At 43.0% G+C, this 19,728-nt stretch overlaps 1 protein-coding gene and 1 non-coding gene across 5 annotated transcripts in view; both read right to left on the bottom strand.

Moving 5' to 3' along the window:
• LOC113179846 (phosphatase and actin regulator 1) overlaps positions 1-19,728 on the bottom strand; it is a 287,810-nt gene that overhangs the window by 120,831 nt on the left and 147,251 nt on the right. The window lies entirely within an intron of this gene.
• LOC113179892 (U7 small nuclear RNA) lies at positions 19,647-19,710 on the bottom strand. The gene has a single exon (XR_003300393.1). It is a non-coding gene; the product is annotated as a U7 small nuclear RNA (small nuclear RNA).

Below are 19,728 nucleotides of genomic sequence, written 5' to 3'. Positions count from 1 at the left end.
CTTGGATCCTTCAGGATGAGGCTTGTTTTCTTGACAGAGGGAAAGTGGGGCTGGATTTCATGGAAAGGATAAGGGAAAAAGAAAGGAAAGGCTATGTTATCAGAGAAAGAAAAAAGTCTATTGCTTTATTTTTGTCTTCGGAATAGAGACTTCTCCGCAGGTTTCTTCCTAATTAGTGAAGAACAGGGCTCTACTGCGAGCGTCTGTACCTTCCTCCTCTGGGTGGGATGAAGGTCTTTAATGATGGGAGCCAAGGACTGTGGCTATGTGAGGAAACCTGGCTGCCTGAAGGTACTTGGACTCCTTCTCTGCAGAGAAACCGTGAACCACCATTGTTCCTTCAAGATGAATTCCTCAAATGAAAGTTATTTTTGAGAAAAGAAGGTAACCCTCTGGACTGTGCAAGTTTCCTAAAGTCATGATTCAAATGGACAGAAAACCTGAGTGTCATGGAAGACAGCACTCCTCTGGACATGTGAACAAGGGTCTGTAAGTCACTGTGTGGGGGCCAGCCAGCCAGCGCTTCAGGCTCTGCAGGCCACAGTGTCCCCGAGGGAAACACTCAGAGCAGACACACCAGCCACACACCCACAGTACCCAAGCTGTCCCAATAAAGCTTTATTAACAAAAAGGCAGTGGGATGGAGCTGGCCCTGGCTCATGATTTGCTAATCCTTGTTGTAGAAGTCTCAAGGGAAAAGACTTTGAGAATTAGAGTTTTCTCCTAACCAAAAGGAAGAGGAACAAAACTTCAGACTTTGCAGGGGAAAAAAAAAAAAGACAATGGCAAAATGAACCCTTGATGTGATTTCTTTAAAAAGCTAAGTTTAACATTGTGGCTTCCATGTACCAGCAAAATACATGGCTTTGTGCCATGTTCAAGCTTCTGCTCCTTGATTAAAATTCACCCTAACTTTGGATGCGGAACTTTAAAATCCTAACTCTTCCTCACAAGACTTTTGACTTTACAGAGAAGAAAATCTCAGGGGACAGCCAGAAACGGCATCCTTAGAAATGAGTCACTTAACAAATGCTAGCTCTTGGCCCAATGACAGGGTCCTCATTAACATACACCTGGAGGCTCCAAGGTCACCCTGGAAGGACATGCTCCTACTGGGTGGTGGCCCAGTGAGGTCCCCGACATCCATCTCACTGTGCCCTTAGATATCTTCCCAGGGTGTGCAGAAAGACGGGCTCCCTGACTAAACCCTAGACAGGCACCCCTGAGCCGCCTTCTCCCCCGGCCTCCACATGGCCTGTAAGGACTCCAACTTTCAGCATAGCCTCTAGCAGCTCAAAGCCATGTCCCTAGGAAAACAGTCACAGTTCCCTTAAAATACTGCCTGAGAAAGCTCAAAGCTGCCAGAAGAATTCATGATTTGTGCAAACCAACGTCTGATGAAGGGCCCCTAAACGTCCTTCTCTGATAGCATGCATCTCAGAAAACTTAAACTTGTGGAAGCCCTTCTTTGTCCCTCTGAGGGGTGTCCACAACCCAGGACGGTCTTCCTCGAGGAACTGGGAGCCATGCCTTTGAAATGCAACCTTGTCTCTTGGGAAGATAGGAGTCCAACTTCCCCAAGCACCAGTTAGCAGACAGGACAGCCTGTTGGCACCCCGGGGACTTCAGTCCTTTCCTTTAGCACACCCATGTGTTTCAGAGGCCTCTTGCATTTTGCTCCCATGGAGCTAAGCTCAGGTTACACAGGGGTCTCTCCCCTACTGCAGCAGTACTGGGCAAAATCTGTCTTTAGGGGATCCAACATGGCGGCCGGCGAGGAAGCAGCGATTCCAATGTCTCCACTTTAACGGGATAAGAAAGACCCATCAGAACAGCTGCAGCCTACCTACGGAGGAACTTCTAGCATAATTCCCTTAAAAGGAGAGCTGCCGTGAACTGGTAGGTTTATTGGAAGTGACAGTTTGTCCCAGAGAAGTGGATCTTGGATGGCCACGCGGGCACAGAGGTCTAATCCCGCAGCCATCAGCTGCTCCGGCAAGCGGCTCCCCCGGGAGGCCTAGCTCTAGCTCTGCGAGCAGACGCCTCACCTGCCCGGTTCCTAACCACGCAGCCACAGCTACCCGGCTCTACAGGTGCCCCCTCGGCGGGTGCAGAAGTTAAGTCCTGCAGCCAGCAGCCGCCTTTACAAGAGAGCCGGCACCCGGGGCGGCTTGGCCCGCCCCACCCAAACCGGCAGTCAGCTTCCGCCATCCGGGTTCCCCTGGGAGGCCTAGCTCTCGCTCTGGGAGCAGCCGCCTCACCCGCCTGGTTCCTAACCACGCAGCCGCAGCTACCCGGCTCTATAGGTGGCCCTGCGGCGGGTGCAGAAGTCAAGTCCTGCAGCCAGCAGACGCTTTTGCAAGCTGCCGGGACCCGGAGCGGCTTGGCCCGCCCCGCCTGAACCGGCAGTCAGCCTCCGCCATCCGGGCTCCCCTGGGAGGCCTAGCGCTCTCTCAGGGAACAGCTGCCTCACCTGCCTGGTTCCTAACCACGCGGCTCCAGCTACCCGGCTCTACAGGTGGCCCCCCCGGCGGGCGCAGTGGTCCAATCCCGCAGCCACCAGCAGCTTCTGAAAGCGGCGGCGGCCCGAATCAGCTAGAAGGGTCCCCGCATGGCCCAGAACATGGCCATGCCCTCCGGGCTCTGCTAACAGCCCCGCCCACCTGGCGAACAACCAAGAAACTTCAAAATCTCTTCGTGGACGTGACCGCAAGGACCAAAGGACTCTCGACCCCCAACTTCCCCTACTGCCAGAGTCAGGTAGACCTGAGACCCACCAGCGGAACAGACCTAGAGGCCTGCCAGCATGGTAGTCACGTCACTCCAATTGGAGTAGGGGCAGAGCAGAGCAGCCACCCGCATCCGGATCAGGCCCAACGACCCGAGGGGGTGGTAGTCACATCGCCACAATTGGAGTGGGGGCAGAGCAGAGCCACCACCCACACCCGCAGGGTGGGCAGACCTGCGAACAACCGGCAGAGCAGGCCTAGCAGCCCACCAGCGCGGTAGACAGATCACCCCAATTAGAGGAGGAACACAGCCACTGCCTGCCCTGCAAGGGAGATTTTTCAACTATACAAGAGCAATATAAATAATTAGGGGGAAAACCTCATAAACACAACAGTTTCACCAAGCAGAAAGAAACATGAGCAGCATGAAAAGACAAGGAAAGAAAGGACCACAAGCAATGCAGGTCAACTCAACTTTAGAAGAGGTAATAGCTGCAACAGAGGGAATGTCAGAGAGAGAGTTCAGGATATACATGCTATAGATGATCTGGAGTCTCAAGGAAGACATGAGACAGCAAAGTCAGACAATGAAAGATCATATTGACAAACAAATCCAGGAAGTAAAAGATCAATTTCACAGGGACACAGAGGTAATAAAAAACAAACAAATAGAAATCCTAGAAATGCAGGAAGCAATAAACCAACTTAAAAACTCAATTGAGAATACTACCAGCAGAGTAGATCACTTAGAAGATAGAACATCAGACAATGAAGACAAAGTATTTCAACTTGAAAAGAACATAGACAGCTCAGCAAGACTGCTAAGAAACCATGAGCAGAACATCCAGGAATTATGGGATAACGTTAAAAGACCAAACTTAAGAGTCATTGGGATACAGGAAGGCACAGAGCTCGAAACCAAAGGAATAAACAATGTATTCAGTGAAATAATACGAGAAAACTTCCCAGACTTGAAGAATGAGACAGAATCCCAAATCCTAGAAGCCTACAGGACGCCGAATGTGCAAAATCATAAGAGATCCACACCTAGACACATTATAATGAAGATGTCCAACATACATTATAAGGAGAGAATTTTAAAAACTGCAAGAGAAAGAAAGCAGATTACATTTAGGGGTAAACCAATCAGGATAACAGCTGATCTCTCAACACAGACTCTGAAAGCTAGAAGATCCTGGAATAACATATTTCAAACACTGAAAGAAAATGGGTTCCAACCAAGAATCGTGTATCCGGCAAAATTAAGCTTCAGGATGGAAGATGAAATTAAAACCTTCCACGATAAACAAAAGTTAAAAGAATTCGCAGCTAGAAAACCATCTCTTCAAAAAATCCTTGGCAAAACATTACAGGAAGAGGAAATGGAAAATAACATTGAAAACCAACAGCGGGAGGTAGGACAGTAAAAGGGGGAAAGTAATCAAAGAGGAAAACAAAACAGGTTTAGTAACATTAATAAACAAATATGGCTGGAAGATCAAACCAGATCTCAATAATAACTCTAAATGTTAATGGCTTAAACTCACCAATTAAGAGACACAGGCTAGTAGAATGGATCACAAAACAAGACCCAACAATATGCTGCCTACAGGAGACACATATGATAGAAAAAGATATACATAGACTGAAAGTGAAAGGTTGGGAAAAATCATACCATTCATATGGACTGCGGAAACAAGCAGGAGTATCCATACTCATATCTAATAAAATAGATTTCAAGCCAAAGTTAATCAAAAGGGATAAAGAGGGACACTACATACTGCTCAAGGGAACCATACACCAACAAGACATAACAATCATAAATATATATGCTCCAAATAATGGTGCAGCTATGTTCATCAAGCAAACTCTTCTCAAGTTCAAGAGTCTAATAGACCACCATACAATAATCATGGGAGACTTCAACACACCTCTCTCACCACTGGACAAATCTTCCAAACAAAAGTTAAATAAGGAAACTATAGAACTCAATAACACAATTAATAACCTAGACTTAATTGACATATATAGAGTATACCACCCAACATCAAGTAGCTACACTTTTTTCTCAGCAGCACATGGAACCTTCTCAAAAATAGACCATATACTATGTCACAGGGCAACTCTTAGACAATATAAAGGAGTAGAGATAATACCATGCATCTTATCTGATCATAATGGAATGAAACTGAAAATCAATGATAAAAGAAGGAAGGAAAAATCAAGTATCACTTGAAGAATGAACAATAGGTTACTAAATGATCAATGGGTTTTAGAAGACATCAAGGAGGAAATTAAAAACTTCTTAGAGTTAAATGAAAACACAGACACAACATATCGGAATCTATGGGACACATTGAAAGCAGTTCTAAGAGGAAAATTCATTGCCTGGAGTTCATTCCTTAAAAAAAGAAAAAACCAACAAATAAATGATCTCATTCTTCATCTCAAAATCCTAGAAAAAGAAGAGCAAAACAACAGCAAAAGAAGTAGAAGGCAAGAAATAATTAAAATCAGAGCTGAAATTAATGAAATCAAAACAAAAGAAACAATTGAAAAAATTGACAAAACTAAAAGTTGGTTCTTTGAAAAAATAAATTAAATCGACAGACCCTTAGCCATGCTAACGAAGAGAAGAAGAGAGAGAACCCAAATTACTAGCATACGGGATGAAAAAGGTAATATCATAACAGACACTTCAGAAATACAGAACATAATCAGAAATTATTTTGAATCCTTATACTCCAATAAAATAGAAGATAGTGAAGGCATAGATAAATTTCTTAAGTCTTATGATATGCCCAGATTGAGTCAGGAGGATATAGACAACCTAAACAGACCAATGACAATAGAGGAAATAGAAGAAACCATCAAAAGACTACCAACTAAGAAAAGCCCAGGACCGGATGGGTATACAGCAGAGTTTTACAAAACCTTTAAAGAGGAACTAACACCAATACTTTTCAAACTATTTCAGGATATAGAAAAAGAGGGAGAACTTCCAAATTCATTCTACGAGGCCAATATCACTCTGATCCCTAAACCAGACAAAGACACTTCAAAGAAAGAAAACTACAGACCAATATCTCTAATGAATCTAGACGCAAAAATCCTCAATAAAATTCTGGCGAACCAGATTCAAAAACATATCAAAAAAATTGTGCACCATGATCAAGTAGGATTCATCCCTGGGATGCAAGGCTGGTTCAATATACGGAAATCAATAAATGTTATTCACCACATCAATAGACTTAAAAATAAGAACCATATGATCATCTCCATAGATGCAGAAAAAGCATTTGACAAAGTACAGCATCCCTTTATGTTCAAAACTCTAGAAAAATTAGGGATAACAGGATCATACCTCAACATTGTAAAAGCAATCTATGATAAGCCACAGGCCAGCATCATTCTGAATGGAGAAAAATTGATGGCATTCCCTCTAAGATCTGGTACAAGACAGGGATGCCCTCTCTCACCACTTCTGTTCAACATAGTCCTCGAAACACTGGCCAGAGCAATTAGACAGACGAAAGAAATTAAAGGCATAAAAATAGGAAAAGAAGAACTTAAATTATCACTATTTGCAGATGACATGATCCTTTACCTAGCAGACCCAAAAGGGTCTACAAAGAAACTATTAGAGCTAATAAATGAATTCAGCAAAGTGGCAGGATATAAGATCAACACGCATAAATCAAATGCATTCCTGTATATCAGCGACAAATCCTCTGAAATGGAAATGAGGACAACTACTCCATTCACAATATCCTCCAAAAAAATAAAATACTTGGGAATCAACCTAACAAAAGAGGTGAAAGACTTATACAATGAAAATTACAGAACCCTAAAGAAAGATATAGAAGAAGATCTTAGAAGATGGAATAATATACCCTGTTCATGGATAGGCCGAACTAACATCATCAAAATGGCGATATTACCAAAAGTTCTCTATAAGTTCAATGCAATGCCAATCAAAATCCCAACAGCATTTCTTGTAGAAATAGATAAAACAATCATGAAGTTCATATGGAATAATAAAAGACCCAGAATAGCAAAAACAATGCTAAGCAGGAAGTGTGAATCAGGTGGAATAGCGATACCAGACTTCAAACTATACTACAGAGCAATAGTAACAAAAACAGCATGGTACTGGTACCAAAACAGGCGGGTGGACCAATGGTACAGAATAGAGGACACAGAAACCAATCCACAAAACTACAACTATCTTATATTTGATAAAGGGGCTAAAAGCATGCAATGGAGGATAGATAGCATCTTCAACAAATGGTGCTGGGAAAACTGGAAATCCATTTGCATCAAAATGAAACTGAATCTCTTTCTCTCGCCATGCACAAAAGTTAACTCAAAATGGATCAAGGAGCTTGATATCAAAACAGAGACATGGGGTCTGATAGAAGAAAAAGTTGGCTACGATCTACATACCGTGGGGTCGGGCTCCAAATTCCTCAATAGGACACCCATAGCGCAAGAGTTAACAACTAGAATTAACAAATGGGACTTACTCAAACTAAAAAGTTTTTTCTCAGCAAAAGAAACAATAAGAGAGGTAAATAGGGAGCCTACATCCTGGGAACAAATCTTTACTCCTCACACTTCAGATAGAGCCCTAATATCCAGAGTATACAAGGAACTCAAAAAATTAGACAAAAAGACAACAAATAACCCAATCAACAAATGGGCCAAGGACCTGAACAGACACTTCTCAGAGGAGGACATACAATCAATCAATAAGTACATGAAAAAATGCTCACCATCTCTAGCAGTCAGAGAAATGCAAATCAAAACCACCCTAAGATACCATCTCACTCCAGTAAGAATGGCAGCCATTATGAAGTCAAATAACAACAAGTGTTGCCGGGGATGTGGGGAAAAGGGTACACTGGTTCATTGTTGGTGGGACTGCAAATTGGTGCAGCCAATTTGGAAAGCAGTATGGAGATTTCTTGGAAAGCTGGGAATGGAACCACCATTTGACCCAGCTATTCCCCTTCTCGGTCTATTCCCCAAAGACCTAATAAGAGCATGCTACAGGGACACTGCTACATCGATGTTCATAGCAGCACAATTCACGATAGCAAGATTGTGGAACCAACCTAGATGCCCTTCAATAGATGAATGGATAAAAAAAAATGTGGCATTTATACACAATGGAGTATTACTCTGCATTAAGAAACAACAAGATCATAGAATTCAGAGGGAAATGTATGGCATTAGAGCAGATTATGCTAAGTGAAGCTAGCCAATCCTTAAAAAACAAATGCCAAATGACTTCTTTGATATAAGGGAAGTAACTAAGGTTAGAGTAGGGACGAAGAACAGGAGAAGAAGATCAACATTAATAGAGATGAGAGGGGGGAGGGAAAGGGAGAGAGAAGGGAAATTGCATGGAAAGGGATGGTGATCCTCAGGGTTATACAAAATTACATACAAGAGGAAGTGAGGGGTAAGGAAAGAATAATACAAGTGGAAGAAGTGTTTTACAGTAGAGGGGGTTGAGAGAGAAGAGGGGAGGGGGGATAGTAGAGTATAGGATAGAGAGCAGAATTCATCAGACACTAGAATGGCAATATGTAAATCAATGGAAATGTAATTGATGTAACTGATGTGATTCAGCAATCTGCATACGGGGTAAAAATGGGAGTTCATAACCCTTTTGAATCAAACTGTGAAATATATCAAAATAGATGTAATGTTTTGAACTACCAACAATAAAAAAAAATTAAAATTAAAAAAAAAAATCTGTCTTTAACTAGTGTCTGGCTTCATCTCTCTGTCACTGTTCCATGTTGCCTGCAAAAAAACCTGCTCCATTTTTAAAGCTCAGATCCCAAGAGGGTTAGAAGCCCCTCCTTTCGTGTTCCTTATCCCTTCCTGAGTCCTGCCACGTTCCCAGCCCAGGAGGACAAGGCTTTGCAGCTGAGTCCAAGAGATGGCCGTGTCCCTCCCTGGCCTGGAGGCTGCACCCTCAGGTCTGGGTTTCTGGAGAGTCAGGACTCGGGGCCCAGGAGAAGGATGATTGGCAGCACAGCCTGGGGTTCAAACAAGAAGAATGACCAAATGCACAAGCCTGAGCTTTGTTTTATTTTTATTTCAGATAAAAGTTTCAGACAAAGTTTGATAGATGACCTAATCCAAACAGTTGAAACCTACTAGTGAAGGAACTTTCAAAAGTCCCATTTTTAATGGACGATCTCTGAATTAAGACGGCTTCTGTCCAAACAGTTCGCTTCTTCAGGGATTTATCTATTCAGGCGCCAAATACGGAGGAGCATCGTTATAATTATGACGCAGGGTTAGCCTTAGGTCTTAGGCATATTCCATTAACTTGAGTCCAAGATACATCTTGAAAAATGACTCTTTTCCTTCTATGTTTACTGGATGAAAAGAAAAATGGACAAGAACCAAACCGAACCAAATTCAAATGCCTAATGTTTCCAGGCTTTGCAAAGAACCTTGCACGTCAGCAGCCTCAGTGGCGATTTCCCCCTAATGCTTTCCAAAGGTAGTTGTACCCCATAATGACATAAATAATAACTGCCATCACGATGTCACTCACGACATCATGAATAGATACCTGCTAGGTTTTTGCCACAGGGAGGACACAGTGGATGGTAGAGGCCTTGGGTGTTTGCAGAATATGGTCTAAATGAGGGCCCAGGTCTGTTGAGAAGGCCGAGAAGCTCGGGGATGAGGGATGAGGAGGGATTAGGGCTACTTGGATTCAGATGAGGGTGTGGACCCCTCCAGATGGGGCCTGAGGGGACTGGAAAGGAAGGCAGAGGTTGAACCACTGACAATTAAGCTAGGAAGCTCCGGAAGCTAATCAGAACCAGAGAAACCCACACCAGTTCTCCTACCAACTCATTACAACCCATTAAGAGTTACTGATTCTGGAAGGTTCTTTTGAGTGGCTTAGTGCCTGAACCTCTATGTCAGGGCATGAAGCCTTGGCTTAGATGTGGGTTCAAAATATCATGACTTTCCCAGAAAGGCCATCAGAATTTCTTTTCTCAGAAGGGGATCTAATGCACTGTTTTTACTTAAAATGGTTCTAGGGAAGGATATTGAAGGAAAAAAGATTGGGAAATATCATGAAGGTCAAATTTTGAGTGACAGCTGAATTCAAACTGCTTCTAAAATACTCCTGGCTTTGCAAAAGCCCCTTTCTACTTTATAAAAAGAACACAAGAAAATGAAGAGAAGGTTGTTTGTGTATGAGGTATGATCAAATCACTGAACTGTACCCTTAAAATATTAAGCAGGTCTACCTGACCATTTGGGGGAAAGCTCTCAAAATGTTTTAATTATTATTTTCAAAGTGGAATGCTGGACATTACCAAATTAAATGGGGCAGAAGCTTCTTGAAAGTTGAAGATGATTTTGCAACATGGAGATGAATTGAAAATGGGAGGAATTGAAAAATGGGCCTGGGGATGTAGCTCAGTGGTAGAACAGTTGCCTAGCCTGTGTAAGGCCTGGGTCTGATCTCCAGCATTGCAAGATGAATGAATGAATGAATGAATGAATGAATGAATGAACCAATGCTGCGCTGGATCCCATGCTCTGAATTTTCAGGATGGGATTTTCACATCACTCAGGAAGACTAACCATACCTCGACCATCTGCTTCAAATAAATGTGCACATTTTGGGTAAGTTATGTGTGGATTTCATCCATTCATTCTTTGTACAGGTTGTGTTTTTAGCACACCCTATGTTCAAGGCATAGCACCAGGCATTGGAGATGGGGTGATTGACAAGGTAGGGCCAATCAGGGCTCGTATTGCTTTGCCAGAATATTCTAGTTCTGGGACCTCTGATTCAGTAACTCAATTCTTTTCTTAGCTTCATCCTTGAACCCTTTGTTATCAGAGACTAATATCCTCCTATAGTACTTTTACTAGGGATTACCCTCTCCAAGGATTACCAGGTGATGTCTTTGTGTATTTGAATCTTCAGGCCTGTGGCTGAGCCTCTGCTCTAAATCTCCAACCCTGACCCCACCCCCACACCTTTCCTGCTTGTATTCAAGTAACTTTGTATCACTCTTCCATTCCCTAGTCATTTCAGCACCCATGCCTATATTAAATCCCCTTTTTAATAAACTTGAGTGATACTGCAGTGGGGACATTGGGAACAGCCTGCTTTGTGCTGGGGGTGGGATGTGGGGTTATTTTTGGAATGAGCTGGAATCTCCAAATGAAGACATCTTATGGTCAGCTTGAGAAATGGCAAGAAGTCAGAAACAAAGAGACGACCAGGGTTCAAGGAGGAAATGGGCTTCCCAGAGAAAGGAAATCAGATGAGAACACAGGGCAATGACCCTTAGAGGTACCCACAGCAAAGGGGATGGAAAAACAGAGAAGTTACAGGGTCAAAAGGCTGTCGCAATGCCTGGTTCTGTGCTTTGAACACAGGATGCAAAACAACAACAACAACAAAAAAAAAAAACAAAAAAAAACACCAAAACTGTTAGGAAAGAAAGAATGAAATCCAGATAGCTGGAGCAGATAGCTGAGCAGATAGCTGAGGTCTAGCTTTACATATTTTAGGTTAGAATACTCTATGTAAGAAATACTACTAAAATGCTGCACATAAGGGTTCTGCTATTATTTTAAAAACACCTGTAATGGGATTTGCTCCATCATCAGTAAAAGTATGATCTTTATATTTTTAAATGTTATTTTAATGTCACTTTCATTTTCTCATTTGCATACATGCAAATTTTGCAAATAAGGAAATCACACCTTCAAAAACTTGCATGAAGATTGCATTTGTAAAAACTGCCTACAATTGAATTATTTGGACATTGGGAAAATGCAGAATTTTCTTCTACTACCAAGACTTCAGATATAAGAAATGGATTGGTAGAGGTAAAAAGAAATTTTTTAAAAGAAAATCTAAGTCTCATGGGGTTGAGGTGGGAATTTGACAGGATTGGCTTTATTTAGAGCATAACAAGCTTTAAAAATTTTTTTTTAATACACCTAAAGGTTACTTTAAAACACACCTGTACAAATCCACAGGTTGGATGAGCTGTCTAATGAGGTCATGAAACTATTTTTAAGCCTCACATTATTGGTTTATGAGAAGTTCAGTGGGAATTTTAATTTGCCTTCATGGAACTATGAAGTTTTATATTGAGCTCATGGTTGCTTAGCAAAAATATGCTAGAAAAGTAAAAAGTCCTCCAGATTGCGGTGTGAAGCTAACGGAAGAAAAAGACTTCCACATTCTGTCAACTTTTTCAAGTTCAAAGAAAACAAGAGAATGATGCTGCAACTCAGTCCATCTTTTTTTTTTTTCTTTTTATTTGTTTTATTTGAAATTAAAGAAACCATCAGAGTAGCAAGGGACCCAACTACATGAGAGAATGATGCTGAAACCCAGTCCATCTTTTTTTCTTTATATTGTTTTATTTTAAGTGAGAGGTATTTCACCCTTCCTAATGATTTGAAATATATTTGACCCATTTTCCTTCTCTCTGTGAATCCAGGGATCCCTTCAGAGCACTTCCTGGAGTTTTAAGTCACCATAGCGTTCATTTATCGGGATCAAACTTCCAGACAGCAGGAAGCCAGAGAGGGATGGAGCCCAAGCTGCTAGAGATGGAGCCGCTAAAGGAGTAGCCCAAGTCCCTGCAGTAAACTCTCCCTGGCACAGTTCCCCAACTCCCACACCCAGCTAGGTTACTTTTGGTTACAATTTAGATAGATTTTATTTTATTTTTTTGGTTACTTGGCTCCCTATTCTTACCTCATTAGAAATATAAATTAGAAAGTGAGAAGCTGGTTGACAAAAATCTCAGCTCACAGAAATGGAGATGGGAGGGGATTTTAAAGCCAAAAAAAAAAAAATCTAAATCTTCTTACACCCCTTGGCAGCCCCTGTGAGTACCATTATTCAGGGCGGAGGGCAGTAGGAAGTGTTTTAGTAAGGACCCTGAAACAGCGGCGTAAAACTAGGCTTACTGCACTTCAAAAATGGAAAACTACATATTTAAAAAAAGAGAGATGGTTATTGAAAATTGATTCTAAAACTTTAGAACATTACATCAACATATATATACACACACACATACACACAATTTTGGGGGGTTAACACACAACACCTAATTTCCTAATGATTAATGAGACACTGTGATATTTCCATAACAATGTCAACAAATCAAGAGACCTGATTATAAAACTACATAGTACGATGCCTGATTAAACATGAATCAAATAAATGAATTCAAAAAGGTACATCGATGTTGGTGTTTTGTAAATACTTCAGCAACTTCGCCACACCTTCTCTGAAATTCAGAACAGCTTTTTCAAAGTGGTGAAGCCAGAACACAGTTCTGACACCCCATTATGCTCTTCAAGTCCATTTTTATTTAAATCCAGATTCCTAAACATTCATGGCAATTAAGATTTCTGAAAGCTGGCACTGAAGCCATCTCCCATTTAGAGTCAGAGGACACTCTGGAAGTCCCACATAGTCTCTGAATTCTTAGTAATAGTTTCCTTGGTCAAATATGAGTATAAATGCAACTATATTTAAGTCCCAAAGCCACAGAGCCATTGGAACGGGTGACACAAGTCCCTGCATTTAGATTCACACAGTCAGGGGCTGGGGTTGTGGCTCAGTGGTTGGGCGCTTACCTTGTATGTGGGAGGCGCTGGGTTCGATCCTCAGCACCACGTAAAAATAAATAAATAAATAAATATTGTGTCCATCTACAACTAAAAAAATATTAAAAAAAAAAAAGATTCACACAGTCAGAGCACTGGGAGAGCTCCTCAAACTCTCACTCCAAGCTAGTTTGATTTTGGTTACAATGTAGATTGTTTTGTTTCTTGGTTTGGCTTCCCATTCCCGACTCCATTCAAGCACACACTCAAAGACAGCCAAAGTCTGGTACAAAAAAACCAAGCCCCCCTGCCTCGTCACTTTTTCATAATCTGCTACTCCTTGTCCAACTTAGTGTCTTTGGGTCCTCATTTCCTTTTCAAAGCTCTCCTGTCATGTAAAACACGTGTTGAATAAGTGCATGAATCCTTTCCTTCTATTGATCTGTCTTATGCCACTTTAATTTTCTAGCCTAGCTAACAAATGTCAAAAGCCTAGGGGTAAAGTTTATCTGCCGTACAATGCAGGAAGTAAAGTGTTTGGTATCTGGTTAGGAGCACTGATTTGGGCATCCAACAGACCCAAGCTCAAATTCCATATCCACCACTTCCTAGCTGGGTGACCCTGGACAAGTCACAGAACCCTCAGGTCCCTTGTTTGTAGGTTTGAAGTAATGCTATCTACCACACAGGAGGGCTGTGATGTTTCCGTGAGCACAGACGTGCACGTTACACTTGGCTGTTTAGCTGGTGGGTTCCACTTCCCAGCTCCAGGGCTAGGAGGTTTGTTGAAGGCAATTTCTTTGTTTACTGGGAAGGACTCAGTCTCTCTTGGTGTGAATGAGTTGCTCCTTCTGTTACCTAGCAGAGGTTTATCCAGCACTTAGCATGTTTCCATTAGCGATTAATGTATTATGAGCACCTAAGGTTTCATTCTTTCTTGCATATTTAAAAAATTGTTAAAATTTTCTGATACATAAAACCCAAAACTATATTTGTTAATGGAATGCCATGTCATGTTCAATAGATGTATACATTGTGTAATGTTTAAATCAGATTAAACATATCTATCTCCTCACACAGCTATCATTTCTTCATAATGAAAACTTTCAAAATCCTTTTTAGCTTTTGGAGATATACAGTACATAAGTGTTGCCTCTGTTTCTTGCATGTTTTAAGAAATAAACAGCCAAGTTCCTTCCTTCCCCTTCTCTTTCTTCCTGTTCCTCCGAAACATTTGACACTGACGAGATTCCAGATACACTGATGTTTATTGTTACTTACAAATAAAGGCAAAAAAGTGTCTCCATGAGTCAGAGCATTGGTGAATTCTAGTTCCCATGCACAGTGCATTCAGTCACATCATTTGAATCATTTCTTCTTCTTGCATTGTGATTCGGACTGGGTTCCCAAAAGGAAATCTTATTTGAATAAGTAAAAATTTTTAGATATTATTAAATTCTTAATATTAATGCCAAAATCTAATCAGGTTCAGATGCACACCTGGACACCTTCCATGTGGAAAATATCTTCACACGGAGGGCCTGGATTGGACCTGGACCATGTTCAACACCATATTTTTTAAAGCATAAGAAATATGGCACTAAATATTGTGCATTTTTAATTTAAATCCTTTAATACAGAGAGAAACTTCCATGGATTTTTAGAAATGATACATTTCTTCCTTTGTTGGGGGTGACGAAGATGAAGTCCTGGGAGAAGCAACGATACATGACATTTGGGTGCTTCTTCCACTGAAGCCTTAGAAAGTGACTGAAAGGCAATTCAGAATGACCTCCAAAAGACACTGTTCTTAAAAACAGAAAATCAAGACTATAAAAAAAAGTAATAGAAGTACGACCATTGTATTTATAAGTTATAATCTCAAAGTCCAAATTAGCAAAGAGGAGGTATGCGGGAATTTTCAAGAAAAATCCCTTCTCCAAGCATACAGAGCCACAAGCAAGCAGGACACAACCTCAGTGGATGAGCATGAGTCCTCGTCCTGTCCTGGGCTTCACCACCGTCTGCCGTTAGTTCTCAGCTTGCTCAGTCTGCCCAGTCAGTCCCTCCGCTTCCCCTCTTTGAAGGTTGGCTGGGGTTTCTCTCTGCTTCTGTCTTTCCTATGGTGCTTTGTCTTAGTTGGTTACACAGGACATCCACCCCTTGACACCATCTTACTGGTGTTTCAGGAGAGGGTAGAGACGGTCTTTTGTGCATTCTGATTTCTTAGCTTGCATTAGAAGACGTGGGACTGTATGGATCGTGCATGTCCTCCCCCAATCCACAGGTTCAGGATCTGACCCCAGTGTGATGGTCTGCGGGGACGGGAAGTGGATGGGTTAGTTGAGGTCATGCTGGGGGGACCCATCTGATAGATCACACAGACACACCATAAGAGATGTCAGATATTCTCCAGTCACACCCGAGAGCTCTCTTCCTGCCCAGACAATCTGCAGCGAGAGGGCTGCCCTCAGTAAGCCAGGAGGAGTGCCCTCACCCACCCAGCAGGCACCTGGATCTTGGACTTCCAGTTCCAGAACTGTGAAGAACAAGGGTCTACTGTCTAACCACCCAGTCTGTGCTCACCATCAGGTCCGTGTTTGTGATCAAGAGGCCTTTATAGAGGAGTTGGGAATGCAGCTTAGTGGTAACTGCCCACTTAGCACCCATGAGGCCCTGGGTGCAATCCCCAGCACCAAGAAGAAAAAAAGAAACTTTATAGATATAAATGAGACAATATTTAATAACATAAGTGGGCCAGGTGAGGTGGTGCACACCTCTAGCCCCAGCTACTCAAGAGGCTCCGGTGGGAGAAATGCATGAGTCTGGAGTTCACGGCTGGCCTCGGCAACTCAAAAAAACAAAACAAAATTAAACCAAACAAAAACAGTTCTGAACTTTATTAGTGGCCAAACTGTCCACAGCTAAGTGGGGTGTCAGTGAGCCATGAACTGACCAGGTCCCAGGGCCCTCCTGCAGGACCACCGTGGCCCACTGCTCATAGGCAGCTGAGGGCTCTCGAATGGTTTTGTATTTTAGGGAACGTACTTATCTCGTTATTTTATTGATCTATTTAAGAACACAAATGGAAACAGATGGTATTACTGCTTTCAGTGACATAAACCCCAGGGAACGCCATTTACTGGGAAAGCCCAGGGTATGGGAAGCTGGGCTCTGCAGCTCTTCCACGTCAGCTGGAGATGTGGCCCTGTGCCAGCACCGACGTGGGTGGTCCCAGTGACATGCTTCTGGCTGACAGGCTGCAGGGAGGGGAGAGGGGTACAGAATCGGGAGCACTGGTCCACAAATGAGCTTGCTGTGTGTCAAAAGCTCCAGACTCATGGAGTCCCTTTGGTGAGGACCTTGACGCAGCCGCCATACCCGGGGAACACTGTTTCCTGGGTCACTGGAGTTTGGGGAGATCAATCGTCATTCTGGTTAAAAAGGCCACCTCCCTTGAAGACTTTGTCTGACTTTGGAGTCAGGGGTGTGTCTTCATCCTCAAGCCAGTAATTAAAAATACTGTGCTGTTAGTTTGGAACTTGAATGTCTCCCAAAGGCCCAAGTGTTGCAGGCTTGGTCCCCAGGGTGGCACAAGTGCGAATCCTTGAAGCGTAGGGCCTAGTACAAGGTCTTTAAGGGTGCACCTTTAAAGAAGATTGTGGCACCCCAGCCCCCTCCTCTTCTCCTCGTTGCTGCCTGTCTTGTGAGGTGAGTGGTTTTGCTTTGCCACGTGCTCTCGACTACAGACTGGAACCTCCAAAAGTGTGAGCCAAAACAAACCTTTTCTCTTCATAAGTTGATTCTCCTAGGTATCTGTTATAATGGCGCAACACTGACTAACACATGCCCCTCAGGACTGACTGAGCCCTCGACCCCTGCCTCACGCCACACACCTGAGAGCCTGAATGCGGTGATTACAGCCTTACATGGGACACAGGTAAAGAGAGGGGAGAGACAGTTGCGTCCAGCGTTAGAGCAACATGACACAACAACAATTCATCACCATTTTCTTGACTTCAACTTGCTATTATTTAGAGAAATGCTGATACACATTTGCACTCTTGTCAAAATTTCAGGAATTCACCAGAACGAAACACCCACTCAAATCCCTCACCTCAAGCCATCGGGAACGGAGAGATACCTGCTAATTTCATGGGGGATAGTATTGACTTTCATTTTCCCTCCACAGAGCTGGCTGTAGGATCTAAATGTAAGTGGCCTTCAGATTCTCATTTTTAGAGACCCGTGTGCATTATAGGCTTCTAAATGTTTGCTGCTTTGCACCTGGGCGAGAGAAAGGCTGTGCTGGTAAGTGGCTTGCTCTCTCTGTCCTTCATTTAGATTCCCGTGACCGTCCCATTCAGCGCTAACTATTCTCCCAATTGTGAGAACATGTGGATTTGGATTTCCTAAAGAAAAAAAAAAAATTGTTCGTGCTCCAAAATCTGGTCCCAGGGAGCCCAGCTGAGATCTGGCCACTCAGAGAGGACAATGACAGTGAGATGCTCTTCGTTCTCACTGCCAGGAGCTGGATACAGTCCAGCTACTGATTCTTTCACGATTGTGGGATGCTTTCCTTCTCCTGAGTTCCAGGAACTCTGGTCCTTCCTTAGGAAGTTTGCTCCTTTCTTGATCTTTTTTTAAGTGATAACTACAAGTTCATCTTCCGAGACATTTTAGAGATACTTCCTCCCGGTTTCTAAGAAGCTTGCTTAGTAACAAATTAAAAGAAACCCGAACCACCAACGTACCTGGTGAAGATGTGCAGGGCACTATGCAAACTCACAGGTAGTGAGTTTGTGCTCATTTTTAAAAGGACTAAGGACGATGACATTAACTGTCAATCTAATGCTGGCAACAGCACCCTAGATTACGTGGCCCTTCCAGTGACCCTCAAATCACACCACATACTCTCTGGGCAGTGGTTCCTAGAAGCATCCTTCAATTTTCAAAAATTTAATCTTCCTTAAAAGTTTAAAAAGAACACAAAATTTTTGAAATATTTAAAAGTAGAAAGATTAGTGCAATGAACCTCAACTACTAATACATTTTCAACAACTGTCATCACAATTCTCATGCCTGATAAGGAAGTTAGAGTGTTTCTCCAGAGAGGTTCCATACTGGAGTTAGACAATACTATCCATCGATTGGCACGATCACCATGTCCTAACCTACAAGTGCTGTCTTAACCCACTGACACCCGTGCTGATGTTCACACGTGTTTTGGAAGCTTTACTTCTGGCTGTGGTCATGAAGTCTCCTGAGATGAGAGGTGCAGGAAGCTCACACACCCTCTCCTCTGGGAGAGTTCAACTTCATCTAATTACAGACATAAACTCCAGGAGTATCTGGAGGCTTAATCAGTAGCGGGTTATGCAACCCTAATTAAAAATAACTTTCAAAAACACAAGACACCTAGTTGGAGAACACAAAGTTCTGAAACTCTTCAGAGTTTTGTTTTTCTTTAACTGGTCTTAATTTCCATTGGCTTGTTTACCACTGAAACCCTGCTGGCAAGAATCCCGACACAGAGGACGAGCCCTAGACGACGCATGGGGGCTTCCGGGCTTAGGAGCAGACTGATCCCATACCGCACGCAGGCAAATGCCATTACACACATCACAGTCATTCAGCAGACCATAATACTGCCCCTAGTTCTTGTAAGACCATGTATGCATGTGCACACGAGCATGTCCCTACAGAGATACTCAAAGATCAGGGGATCCGGAGCCTCACGCTGCAGATGTCTGATCTCAATCCAGGACGGTCTCTCCCTTTGCTCCCCTCCCTCAGACACCGCCATCCCTCATTCATATGACCATCATTTCACATCCAGCCCTTAGCACAGACTGCTGCAGCCAGAGGTGACCCCGACTGGATTGAGGGGGGCCTCTATCTCCATGTGGCCATTCTCACCATCCCCACCCAAATTCACCCTGCTAACACAGCTATTTATAAGAAGCCGCGTTCATCCTCCAAAAGCTCACATGTGGGAAATGTACCCCAAGTTCCTATGTCGATGGTGTGAGGTGGGGGCCCTTTGGGAGGTGGTTAGGGTGAGGCCCCGTGATGGTATTATTGGCTTCACTGGAAAAGGCAGAGAGGCCTGGGCTAGGAGCTCGGTCCGTCTCACCATGTGATGCTTTCTGCTATGTTAGGATACGGCTTAAAGGCCCTCCCCAGATGCCCAGCAGATGTGGATACCACGTTCTCAGACTTCCCAGCCTCTAAGCCAAGAGCTAAATAAACCCCTATTTTTCTTTTGGGGGCAGAGTAGGGAGTGCTTCTGACAAAAGCTCAGAAAGCTTGCTAGACAAATTCTGAAAGTGCTGCAACACTAAACCTCTATTCTTCATAA

The sequence above is a fragment of the Urocitellus parryii genome, chromosome 8 (assembly GCF_045843805.1).
Source record: "Urocitellus parryii isolate mUroPar1 chromosome 8, mUroPar1.hap1, whole genome shotgun sequence".
NCBI lineage: Eukaryota > Metazoa > Chordata > Mammalia > Rodentia > Sciuridae > Urocitellus > Urocitellus parryii.
The sequence above is the reverse complement of the archived record's forward strand: the minus strand, read 5'-3'. Positions and strand labels throughout refer to the sequence as shown.